The sequence below is a fragment of the Tachypleus tridentatus genome, unplaced genomic scaffold (genome assembly GCF_004210375.1).
Source record: "Tachypleus tridentatus isolate NWPU-2018 unplaced genomic scaffold, ASM421037v1 Hic_cluster_2, whole genome shotgun sequence".
NCBI lineage: Eukaryota > Metazoa > Arthropoda > Merostomata > Xiphosura > Limulidae > Tachypleus > Tachypleus tridentatus.
Genome location: NW_027467782.1, coordinates 2,310,645 through 2,323,340, shown reverse-complemented (window position 1 = coordinate 2,323,340; position 12,696 = coordinate 2,310,645).

The window sequence follows — 12,696 nt, the reverse complement described above, 5'->3', positions numbered from 1 at the left end:
CCATTATTATTTACGTACACTATTATTATTTACGTGAACTATTATTATTTACGTACACTATTATTATTTACGTAAACTATTATTCTTACGTACACTATTATTATTTACGTAAACTATTATTATTTACGTACACTATTATTATTTACGTGCACTATTATTCTTTACGTACACTATTATTCTTACGTATTATTATTTACGTGCACTATTATTCTTTACGTACACTATTATTACTTACGTGCACTATTATTCTTTACGTACACTATTATTACTTACGTGCACTATTATTCTTTACGTACACTATTATTATTTACGTTTGTAAGGGTATCAATTTCATGATGCAATTTTCTTGTTCAAGGTTTTTGACAAGATAATAGTTGCTTTCATAATATTCCGATAATATCATATCAATATTCACCACAACCCTTAAAATGGAATGATTATTATGGTAAGTCTTTGTTGGCAGTAAAAATGCACTGGCAGTCTTCTATCAACAGTCAAATGAACGACAGTAGAATTTAGTAGAACTTTAAGCAGGCATTGACTGCGATAAAAATGACCTAACGGTTAGCGTATTACACTACAAGCATTTTGCCCATTACTTCATTAGAGTAACCCAAGCGTTGGCGGCGAGTTCTGCTCATTGTATGTTTTCTCTAATTTTGAAATGATCGACCAGAATTAAAGCACATAACTTTACGTAGTGTTGAGAGAATTTTCGAAATTTCCGCTTTACGAAGTTGAAACGAAGTGTATGAGTGTACAGATTAGGTTGATGAATAGTACGCCACGGGTGTCCTTATGGCAGTTACTTTTCTGAGGTCATTTGTTTTTTAGAACACGTTAAGTAAAAGTCTGTGGATACTCCTGGATACTCACGCCTAAACCCTACGTATTCTGCTTAAATAAGTAAACTATGCCCCCTTTTTACTTTCTGTAAGTATCGCTGTAATTTTAAGAAATGTTACATCACTCTAAATAATGTCTCGTTTTCTCTACGTGTGTGATTTTGTAACCCGTTATTTTGTCAGGGTTTTGTTACTCAGAGTTTTCGACACTTGTTTCCATTTTATTGAGCTTTGAAAGCACGTGCAATGGGTGAGGGATACTAAACTGGGTCAAGGTTATTTTGCTTGTTTGAATCATGATATCACAAAAGACACGTCTGCTTCTAAATGTTTCTAACAATAGCAGTAAGACATCATATCTTAATTGTTAAGGTATATTAAATTTCACTTAAAGTTCTTTATATGTCCATGTCCTTGTTGTTTACGGGTCCACAATAGCATCTGGATAACACACACAAGAAGATAAACATCAAATTGTCAGCTTATGTCACTGATATCCCTGGTTCACCTAGAACAATAATGACTCAACTCCTTACTCAGTTCGTGAACCGCCGCCCATAATGATAGGTTTCAAATAAAATGGATAATTTGAGAGTTAGAAATGAAAGCTGTAATAATACATTAAGGTTCTCAATGTGAATCATTAGGATCAATAATGTATTAGTGTGAACTTTAACCAATGACCTATGTTTGAGTAAAATTTATTATAGATTCGGTTTTTATGGAAGCTATTTCTTGTGGAAAACTGAACTGAATGGAACTTTGTGCTAGAAAGTGTACTTTCAGGATAATTAGAGAAAAAGTGTAATATATTGGAGTTGCTGGACCAGATTCAAAAACCATCTTAAAAGGTTCTATTAGTGTTTCAGAATGAGCCTTAGTTTGTAACCCGGGCCTAAACAGTGGTTCTTCCGCTTCGATTCAGCCGGGCCCGGCATGGCCAAGCGCGTAAGGCGTGCGACTCGTAATCCAAGGGTCGCGGGTTCGCGCCCGCGTCGCGCTAAACATGCTCGCCCTTTCAGCCGTGGGGGCGTATAATGTGACGGTCAATCCCACTATTCGTTGGTAAAAGAGTAGCCCAAGAGTTGGCGGTGGGTGGTGATGACTAGCTGCCTTCCCTCTAGTCTTACACTGCTAAATTAGGGACGGCTAGCACAGATAGCCCTCGAGTAGCTTTGTGCGAAATTCCAAAAAAAAAACAAAAACAAACAAACAAATCGATTCAGCCGAGAGGGTCGACAGTCGCTTGAAGGTGTCAATGTTTGAATACTGTCTGCTATATTTTGACCTGTAGGATAGTGTAATACGAATAAAGCTAAGCAGAATTTCTATATAGAGAAGTTTTATTTAAATTTTATGTAAACTGTCCTACTGGCCTGAGGCAAGTGTTTATTTTATTATATGCAGAGGTTTACATATTATGTCCTCTTTATTTAATAAAGTTAAACCTAATTGGATAATAAATGAGGATATTCCATTAAAATCTGCCTCATTATTAGTTTAAAATATCTATGGTAATCAATAAGATATTAAGCCTAAATTAGGCTATTTAAGTGTTGATTCCATTCACTGTAACGTTATATGTAGTTTTCATAATGCTTTCTTATTAACATTCAATGTTTCGTATATATTTTCGAACATCAACTTCGCTGCAGTATATATATATATATATATATTTTAGATGTTTACTGCTGATTAATAAAATTCACTTGTTTAATTAATTAACAGAATCAACAAAAGCACAACTTGATACTATCGTTATAAACAAATCCTGGAATATAAATTAACTATCCTTTATCTTATCGGCTATGAGTTGGGGTATAGTGATAAGTGTATTTCGAAGTCATAACCATAAGTTTTCCTCACCGTTTAGATATAATCTTATATCTTTTCAGCTGGATATGGACCAACAATGTTACAGACGCTTACCGATAATGTAACACTAAATAATTCGTTTATTATAACAAATGTATTTCATTCGTACAATATTCACTGTTTTGTTGCTTGAAATCTTCTAATACCGATTGTGAAATATTATTTTGTTGTGTTTTTTTTTTTATTTCGCGCAAAGCTACACAAGGGCTATCTGCGCTAGCCGTCTCTAATTGAGCAGTGTAAGACTAGAGGGAAGGCAGCTAGTCAAAGCCACTCACCGCCAACTCTTGGGCTACTCTTTTACCAACGAATAGTGGGGTTGATCGTCACATTATAACGCCCCCCACGGTTGAAAGGGCGAGCATGTTTAATGCGACCGGAATTCGAACCCGCGACCCTCGGATTACGAGTCGAACGCCTTAACACACTTGTGAAATATTTACTAGTAGCGATTACATTTTTCATTTTATATTTGTTACTTGTATGCTTCCCAAAGCTGCATAGAAACTGGTAAAAAATTTAAGTAAAATCGCGAACACTTGTTTCTATAACAAGCTCTATACAATGAATGTGATTTCTCTACTTTACGTTTTTCAACGTAAATCATCCATATATAATTTTGTCTGGTAAATTAGAACTCAGAAGGTCGTGCTTTTAGAATACAGCACAAAGCTATGCCCACCACAGATATCGAAACCCGATTTTTAGAGGTGTGAATCTGCAAGGTGGCAGCTCAAAAGGAAGACAGCTAGTCAACACCACCTACCGCCAGCTCTTGAAGCTATTTTTCTTTCTTTGGGGATTTTGGAACCACAAGTCTCAGGCACGTTAACAGTGCACAGAACCCTAGTATATTTGGATACTGCTATGTGGATAAATTTATAGTTACAATTACCAGTTTGAACCACACACATTAACTACTTTAAAATATCGTTATTATGAAAGAATAAAACTATAAACTCGTTTAGAAAAAAAGACACAGAAGAGAGAAAAATCGGCTACCACTGAAAAAAATAATAGATAAAACAATAAAATAATAAAAAAATGTTAATTATTAGGCGAATATTTCTATAACCCGAGTAAAGCAGTCACCATTCAAATAGTGTTAAAGAAATGTCTTGATATTTATATAATTTTCTATACATTCTATGTAGTGTAAAATTATTTTTAGCAAAGAGCATAAAATAGACAAGTTTAATCCTGAACTTCAGAAATTTAACTCAACCATAAACTTTCATGGTAACTAAAGCTATACGACACAGAATACGATCTTCTTATAGAATGAGTTAACAATCTGCAGGTTATTTCAAGTACGTAAGCTTACCTTAGCCCCACTAGGGGGCACAAAGTGGTGAGTAAATGATGAGAATTATATCTACTGAAACTATCGATTAAATTGTATGAAAGTTTATTAGATGTGAAACCATTACAAGAAGCTACTTAACCATACTTTGTACAGAAATTAATATTGATTCCATAGTAGTAAAATGTGACCCGATTTTATACATCAGACTCAGACAACAGATCACTGAATTTTATAATGGTATATTCACAATTTCTTTTTCCATAAATACACATTGTAGTTACAAACACATTTGATTAGCACCATTACTATCTATTGTTTAGTTTCACAGGTACGGTAATATTATAATGACTGTAGCTACGTTTCCACATTACATATATATAAGGGGCTATCGAGCAAAGAGTTATTGGTTCGTGTCCCGTTATCGAAACATCGTATTTTGAAGCTATAGATGTGTTATAGGAGTAACATTTAAATTTCATTATTCGATTAGATAAATCCAAGAGTTTCCAGCGGTTGCTGGTTTTTGTTGTGTTTTTGAATCTAACAACTCAAAATTGTAAGCACAGATGTCTCTCGTGTAGTTTTCACATATATCCAAAAGAGACAAATAAAATTTATATGCAAAACGGCTCGTTTGGGTTGAGAAAATATTTTACATAGAAGAGCGAACAACGTTTCGACCAGGTGACCTGACGATGACCGAAGAAGGTCGAAACGTTGTTCGCTCTTCTATGTAAAATATTTTCTCAACCCAAACGAGCCGTTTTTGCATATAAATTTCTCAACAAGTGGGTTTCTCGTCATCACAGACAAATAAAATGTATGTTTGTGTATTATTAGTAGTGCTAGTTGCTACCTGGCTATAGATGGTAAGCCAATACTTAAACAATGATAATTTGCAGTAAACGCTCTGCCAGATCGAGGTCAAAGTGAAGATGATAATAGCAAATAAAGTAATAGACGTATGAGACGTAGACGTAACAGTGACAAGAAATAAATATCAAAATATAAATAATAAAGTTATTACGGTTCGAGTTTGTTTTACTGCCATACAAATTTGACGTAAAACAGAACTAAAACGACAAATGCATTATTGGAGAAAGACCTCATAAAGAAACATAAGTCTTTTTAAGAATGAAAGTTTGAAATTGTGTTACAAAAGGTTGTGATATAGTTTATATCGTTCTACAAAGAATGATCAGATAGTGGAATACTTGGAAGTATTGAAAAAAAAACGTGTAGCAACATTCAGTTTGTTACAATTGATGCGTTAGACCGTAAGTCAACAAGTTCAATTCAAGTGTCATGAAAGTCTCTGAGATAAAGAGAACGTTAATCTAAAATCATTTAGAAAAGCTTAAAGATAACCTGAACATTGTGTGGCCTTTCTTTATCAGAGGTGACGACACATTTCAGACATCAATAAAGATCTTTTTCCTATTCATCTGTACACGTGCCGCTTCACTTATGGTCGAATAGCTCAACCATAGTTTCTTCACTAGCAAGAGAGAAACGAGAAATAAAATATTCGGGAGTTGCTCCAGAGAAACAGATAAGTAGTTTTTTTATTACATTCTTAGTCCTTAAAAAAAAACTCCAAACAAATACATCTACTGGCATAGTTTCACCGTCGCCACAGAAACTTAACACCATAAGCACAATTGGTAAGTTATACTGCCAATGGTATGTTAATATTTTTCATCATCTACCTGCGATATAGTGACGAAAAATATTGGACAGTCAATGACAATGTAACACCTTACGTGATTGCTAAGAAAATCATCTTATTCTAATGCGCATGTGCAAAAAATCATGAACTGGTAAAACCGATTGTCTTGTTTCTTCATCTGCAGATATGCCAGCTATGCTGTCCAGTCCTGTCCAACACAAAACAATATCAACGGACAGATATGGCACATTACGGAGATATTGCAGTGTTTATTAATTCAAGTTTTGTTATTGGTTAGACTTGGTTACAGTTGTGGCATGTTCCACGCTCTTACTGCCTGCGAATGTCAATGTATGTTCTTCTTAAAATGAGTATTTTATGAATAGGTTTTGATATAATGAATGATGACAATATGTTTACATTGTAACAACTATAACACATTTTGGTGACAATGCACTCGGACCTGACATGGCCTAGCGCGTTAAGGCGTGCACTATGTAATCTGAGGGTCGCCGGTTCGCGCCCGAGTCGCGCCAAAACATGCTCGCCCTCTCAGCCGTGGGGGGCGTTATAATATGACCGTCAATCCCTCTTTTTGTTAGTAAAAGAGTAGCCCGAGAGTTGGCGGTGGGTGTTGCCTTCCCTCTAGTCTGACACAGTTAAATTAGGGACGGCTAGCACAGATAGCCCTCGAGTCGTTTTGTGCGAAATTCCAAGACAAAACAAGACTCGTTCTGGTTAATCTAAGTTCACTTGTATCGCGAACTAAAACTTCCCATTAACTAAGAATATAAGTTTAGATGATTTCGCAAGGTTGAATTCCATGGTGAAAGTCATATAATGGTTGCAGGTTAAGATATATTACATGGATGTGAACTGATGAATCTTATTTATTGTTGCATGTTGGCTTCTGAGAAACAATACCATAACAGGGTGTTCTAAAAGAAGCCCTTACCACAAACAGTGGGATATGATGAAGACACTAAAAGCTGTTTTAATTCTGCTAGAAAACTGTCAGGTGCATAAAGTGTCAACTGCGCACATGGGATTTGGAAATCGTCAAAAAAAAGTAGGGTAATAAATGAATGAGACCTTCTGTTGTCTCATCAAACCGTAACTTTCCTGAATCAATAATACAAATAGGGTATGGAGGAATTATGGAGTTTATTGGTTAATGATAATAAGAAATTTGACACTCACAGTCTGCCTGAAGATGGCGCTGATTTATTCAAAAATGGCTCCTGTTTAGTAGACTTGATCGATTATGATCAACGCATGCGTGATCAATAATAACTACCTGAGAAAATGAATTAGTCGCCTATTTAGCTAATGTTTCACTTAGATAAAAAAGTATATACTGAACATTTCTAGCGGATAACAACGAAAAATGTTTAGAAGTTAGTGTTAACCATTGTGAGCTGTAAAGGGCAATGGTAGAGTCATTGTGGATCATTATGAAGTGTAAATACCAGCAATGTACTTTTCAGAGATAAAGTTATTGTTGACTGAGTTGAGGTGTGAATGTCAGTTTCATCAACTGTTACAGATTGTTTGTTTCTTATTCTTACCTTATATTTATTTTTCAATTCATTATTTTCTTCTTTACTTTGGAAATCAGTCACCTTCCCATAACTCTCTGCGGGCAGTGAAGGGTGATATGGATGTGGGACGTTGTGGGCTTTAGCACCCACATCTTGCTCTCCCAATTTTTATTTTCTATTTCTATATCTATTGCTATTCCTTTATTTTCTTTCTTTATGTGAGACTGGCTAATGGAGGTTAAGACGGTGTATCCCCACCATAGTGTGGGGCCTATGCTTCAGTTACCTCCAAAACCTAGGGTACATCTTACATCCCACATTATAGCTTGTATCCCGGATCTTTTCATTTAGTGCAGCGTTTTTTATTTTGTTTGTTATTTTTATAATTTATTTTTGTTTTCGGCTTGTTTTTAGGCTGAAACAAACTAATATAATTAGTCAAAAATTTGGATTTTCTGTTTTCAACGCAATCATTCCTTGTAATTTTGTTTACTTAACTTTATCAATATTAATTTTCTCTACATTGCACCAAACTAGCGTTACTAGCAAATGATGGGAATCATGCAAAATAAATTGTTAAGGCATTCACAATCCTTTTCATAAAGAAGATATGATTACTAAAAATGTTCACATAATTAGGATGAAATATCGTTAACTTCACAAACATAAACATATATTAATAAATTAAAGTGTTTTAACTCATATATGTATTACCTTTTTTATGTTTTCGAGGTGATAAAACTGTCCATTATTCTTTGCTGTATTTTCTTTTATTATTTTGTCCCTCTGGTGGGACGGCTTCAATCTTACTGACTTTCAACGCTAAAATCCAGGGTTCGATTCCCGGTGGTAGATACAACAGATAGCCTAAATTGGCTTTGCTCTAAACATTACCAAGCAAACAAAACTTCCACACAAAGGTAAAAGGTTATTTCTGTCAAAATACCGTAAATTATTTGATGATTTAATGTACACGTCACACTGTCAGTCAAGATCGCCTAAGTAATTTGATTATATAATGTTGAATATCATATCATTCTATTACATTACTGCCACCATGGGCATATTATTCTGAAATAAAGTTATATCTTCTTTTATCTTAGCAATCACATGAGACAGGTTAGGTCTCATAATGCTTTCGATTACATTTCTCTAATATAATTTAGAAATACGAGTAAAACCTTCTTATATTATTTCTTTCATTCGCACCTTGGGAATCTCTTACCAGAATTAATTTGTTCTTAGACGATTCTTAATGTAATACACCTATTTCATTGCAATGATAACTTGTGAAACTGCACGGTGAATTTCGAATTGGATAGAAATTAACAAGTAAACCTTTAACATTATGGATTCGTGCCTACTGGTTGTGTGGAAATCCTAAAGGATAACATCTTAAGCCTTATAAATCTGTTCATAATCCAGTGTTGTAACCACATTCTACACTCCATCACCTAACACTATGTATTAACTTTATTCTACGCTCTCTTACCTAGTATTGTATATTAACTTCATTCCACACTCTCTTATCTGGTATTGTGTACAACGTTCATTCTACACCCCACTTACCATAGTTCGTTCTATACATCTCTTTACCTAGTATTGTGTATTAACTTCGTTCTATACATCTCTTTACCTAGTATTGTGTATTAACTTCGTTCTATACATCTCTTTACCTAGTATTGTGTAGTAACTTCGTTCTATACATCTCTTTACCAAGTATTGTGTATTTGCTTGCTTGAAACAAGACGTTGTAGATATTGGCCAAAAATAATGAAGTCATGATGTGCACATGGTTTTCCAAACAATACGTTTTTAAAGGTCCTGTTACTTAGGACTTTCATGCTATGTTTTGCACAATATCACAAAGAATCGTGTATTTGTACTACTGAACAGTTCCCGGATGATAACACGTGAATATGTATAGGTAACATAGCTGAATCACAACATAACTCCCTATAGCGTAACTACATTTAACAGAATATTTACAATTCACATTAGATTTCACAACACTTGAACTATAGATACATGGCTATAATTTAGAATAAAATGAAATATATTTTGTGATTGTAATTCTTAAACCAATTGATGAATCGTCTCTACAAACAAACATCAATGATTTACTGTAACCAATGTAAATATTCAGTTAAGGTCTGCGAACATTTTATCATTTTGTTTCTCTTGCGTGTTACGAGAGGATATAAACTCAAAGAATATTGTACACCATGTTTAAAGAGTTTCTGACTACTTATAAGAGATCAATTGATCGATTTAGAGGTTACACGTGGAAGAGCGAAAAGTCTAAACTGATAAACGAGGTTCGATTTTCCGCATGTAGCCCAACGTTGTTTTCTCTGAAAAATCAACAACATGAGTTACGGTTGAATGTTTTTTTATAACTCTAATTATAATGAAACATTTTAAATTGAATATTCCACAACTGAAATAAAACGTATATAAAATATATATTTACTAAATCTTGTTTATTGTTATATTTTATCTGTTTCAGCGACATCTCAGAAAGTGTCTTTAACAATTAGTGTTAAATTTCAGAACTAAATCGATTGAGAATGTTAACAAATTAAACTTTACTCGATGTTCAAGATTTGTGCACTCGTACTGCTGACTTTTGTGCCAGTTTTATCATCATGTATTTCATTTCTTCATCATGTGTCACTCTACCTGTCTCAAACTTTAAACAATATATTTATACCAGTTTTACCATCATGTATTTCATTTCTTCATCATGTGCCACTATATCTGTCTCAAACTTTAAACAATATATTTTATACCAGTTTTATCATCATGTATTTCATTTCTTCATCATGTGCCACTATATCTGTCTCAAACTTTAAACAATATATTTTATACCAGTTTTATCATCATGTATTTCATTTCTTCATCATGTGTCACTATAATTGTCTCAAACTTTAAACAATATATTTTATACCAGTTTTACCATCATGTATTTCATTTCTTCATCATGTGCCACTATATCTGTCTCAAACTTTAAACAATATAATTTATACCAGTTTTATCATCATGTATTTCATTTCTTCATCATGTGTCACTATATCTCAAACTTTAAACAATATATTTTATACCAGTTTTATCATCATGTATTTCATTTCTTCATCATGTGTCACTATATCTGTCTCAAACTTTAAACAATATATTTTATACCAGTTTTATCATCATGTATTTCATTTCTTCATCATGTGTCACTATATCTGTCTCAAACTTTAAACAATATATTTTATACCAGTTTTATCATCATGTATTTCATTTCTTCATCATGTGTCACTATATCTGTCTCAAACTTTAAACAATATGTTTTATACCAGTTTTATCATCATGTATTTCATTTCTTCATCATGTATCATTATATCTTAATGATTATCTTTGCATCCAAACATCTTATATCTGTCAAGGTTTACTGTATTTATTCTTTCTCTATGTATCGTCTTCAATATTTTTCCGTTAATTTCCATGTTCTGTATTTTGAAAACAATTTGTTTTTTTTCCACCGGTGGTATCAAATGGTGGCTAACAGTAACAACTTGTTTTTCTAAGCATTAGAAACAAACATATTATTCTTTGTTTCATATATAATCTACATGATTGTCTGTATTGTTATATAATTGTCTGTAATGTTATGTGATTTTCTGTAATGTTATATGATTGTTTGTAATGCTATATGATTGTCTGTAATGTTACATGATTGTCTGTAATGTTACATGATTGTCTGTAATGTTATATGATTGTCTGTAATGTTACATGATTGTCTGTAATGTTGCATGATTGTCTGTAATGTTATATGATTGTCTGTAATGTTATATGATTGTGTGTAATGCTATATAATTGTGTGTAATGTTATATAATTGTCTGTAATGTAATGTAATTGTTTGTAATGTTATATGATTGTCTGTAATGTTACATGATTGTCTGTAATGTTATATAATTGTCTAATGTTATATGATTGTTTCTAATGTTATATAATTGTTTGTAATGTTATATGCTGGTTTGTAATGCTATATGATTGTTTATAATGCTACATGATTGTCTGTAATGTTATATGATTGTCTGTAATGTTATATGATGGTTTGTAATGCTATATGATTGTTTGTAATGTTATATGATTGTCTGTAATGTTATATGATTGTCTGTAATGTTATATGATTGTCTAATGTTATATGATGGTTTGTATTGTTATATAATTGTTTGTAATGTTATATGATGGTTTGTAATGCTATATGATTGTTTGTAATGTTCTCTTATTTTTAAAGCTATATTCCTAGAATTTCACCCCTCAGTGTAACTGCAGAATGTCTACGGACTTATAGCGCTAGAAACCGAATTTCGATACCCGTGGTGAACAGGTTGCAGAAAGCTTTATCTCAAACAAAGAAAGAAAGAAAGCTTAATTTTTCACCCATTATACGTCTTTCACTTACATCCAATATGTTCAGTACATTATTTATAAATGTGATTTTAAATTTACATCCAATGTATTCACTACGTTATTTATTAATGATATTTTAAACATACATTCAATGTATTCACTACGTTATTTACACATAATATTTTAAACTAACATCCAATATGTTCACTACGTTATTTATTTATAATATTTTAAACTTACATCCAATGTATTCACTACGTTATTAATAAACAATATTTTAAACTTACATCCAATGTATTCACTACGTTATTAATAAACAATATTTTAAACTTACATCCAATGTATTCACTACGTTATTTATATATAACATTTTGGACTTACATCCAACGAGTTCACTAATGCTATTTATATAAAATATTTTACACTAACATCCAATGTGCTCACTAGGGCTATTTATTTATATTATTTTAGACTTACATCCAATGTGTTCACTAAGGCTATTTATTTATATTATTTTAGACTTACATCCAATGTGTTCACTACGTTATTTATTTATATTATTTTAGACTTACATCCAATGTATTCACTAAGGCTATTTATTTTTGTTATTTTAAACTTACATCCAATGTATTCACTACGTTATTTATGTATAATATTTTGGACTTACATCCAACGAGTTCACTAAGGCTATTTATATATAATATTTTACACTAACATCCAATATATTCACTAGGGCTATTTATATATAATATTTTACACTAACATCCAATATATTCACTAGGGCTATGTATTTATATTATTTTAGACTTACATCCATACCAGCATCATGTAGCATTGCGCGAAATTCCAAACAAATCAAAAGTCCTTAGATGGCCATTTTTGATAAATCTTATGACATATCGTAACATTTCAAAACAAAATTCTGCTTTTCATCAGCGACCATGTTGGACATTTTCTCTTAAATACATTAAACGTTCTATCTTTTCGTAGTAGTATAACGATAGGTGAACATTGCTTAAAATTCTTGTTGGTTTTCTACAGATAGAAATAACAATTCT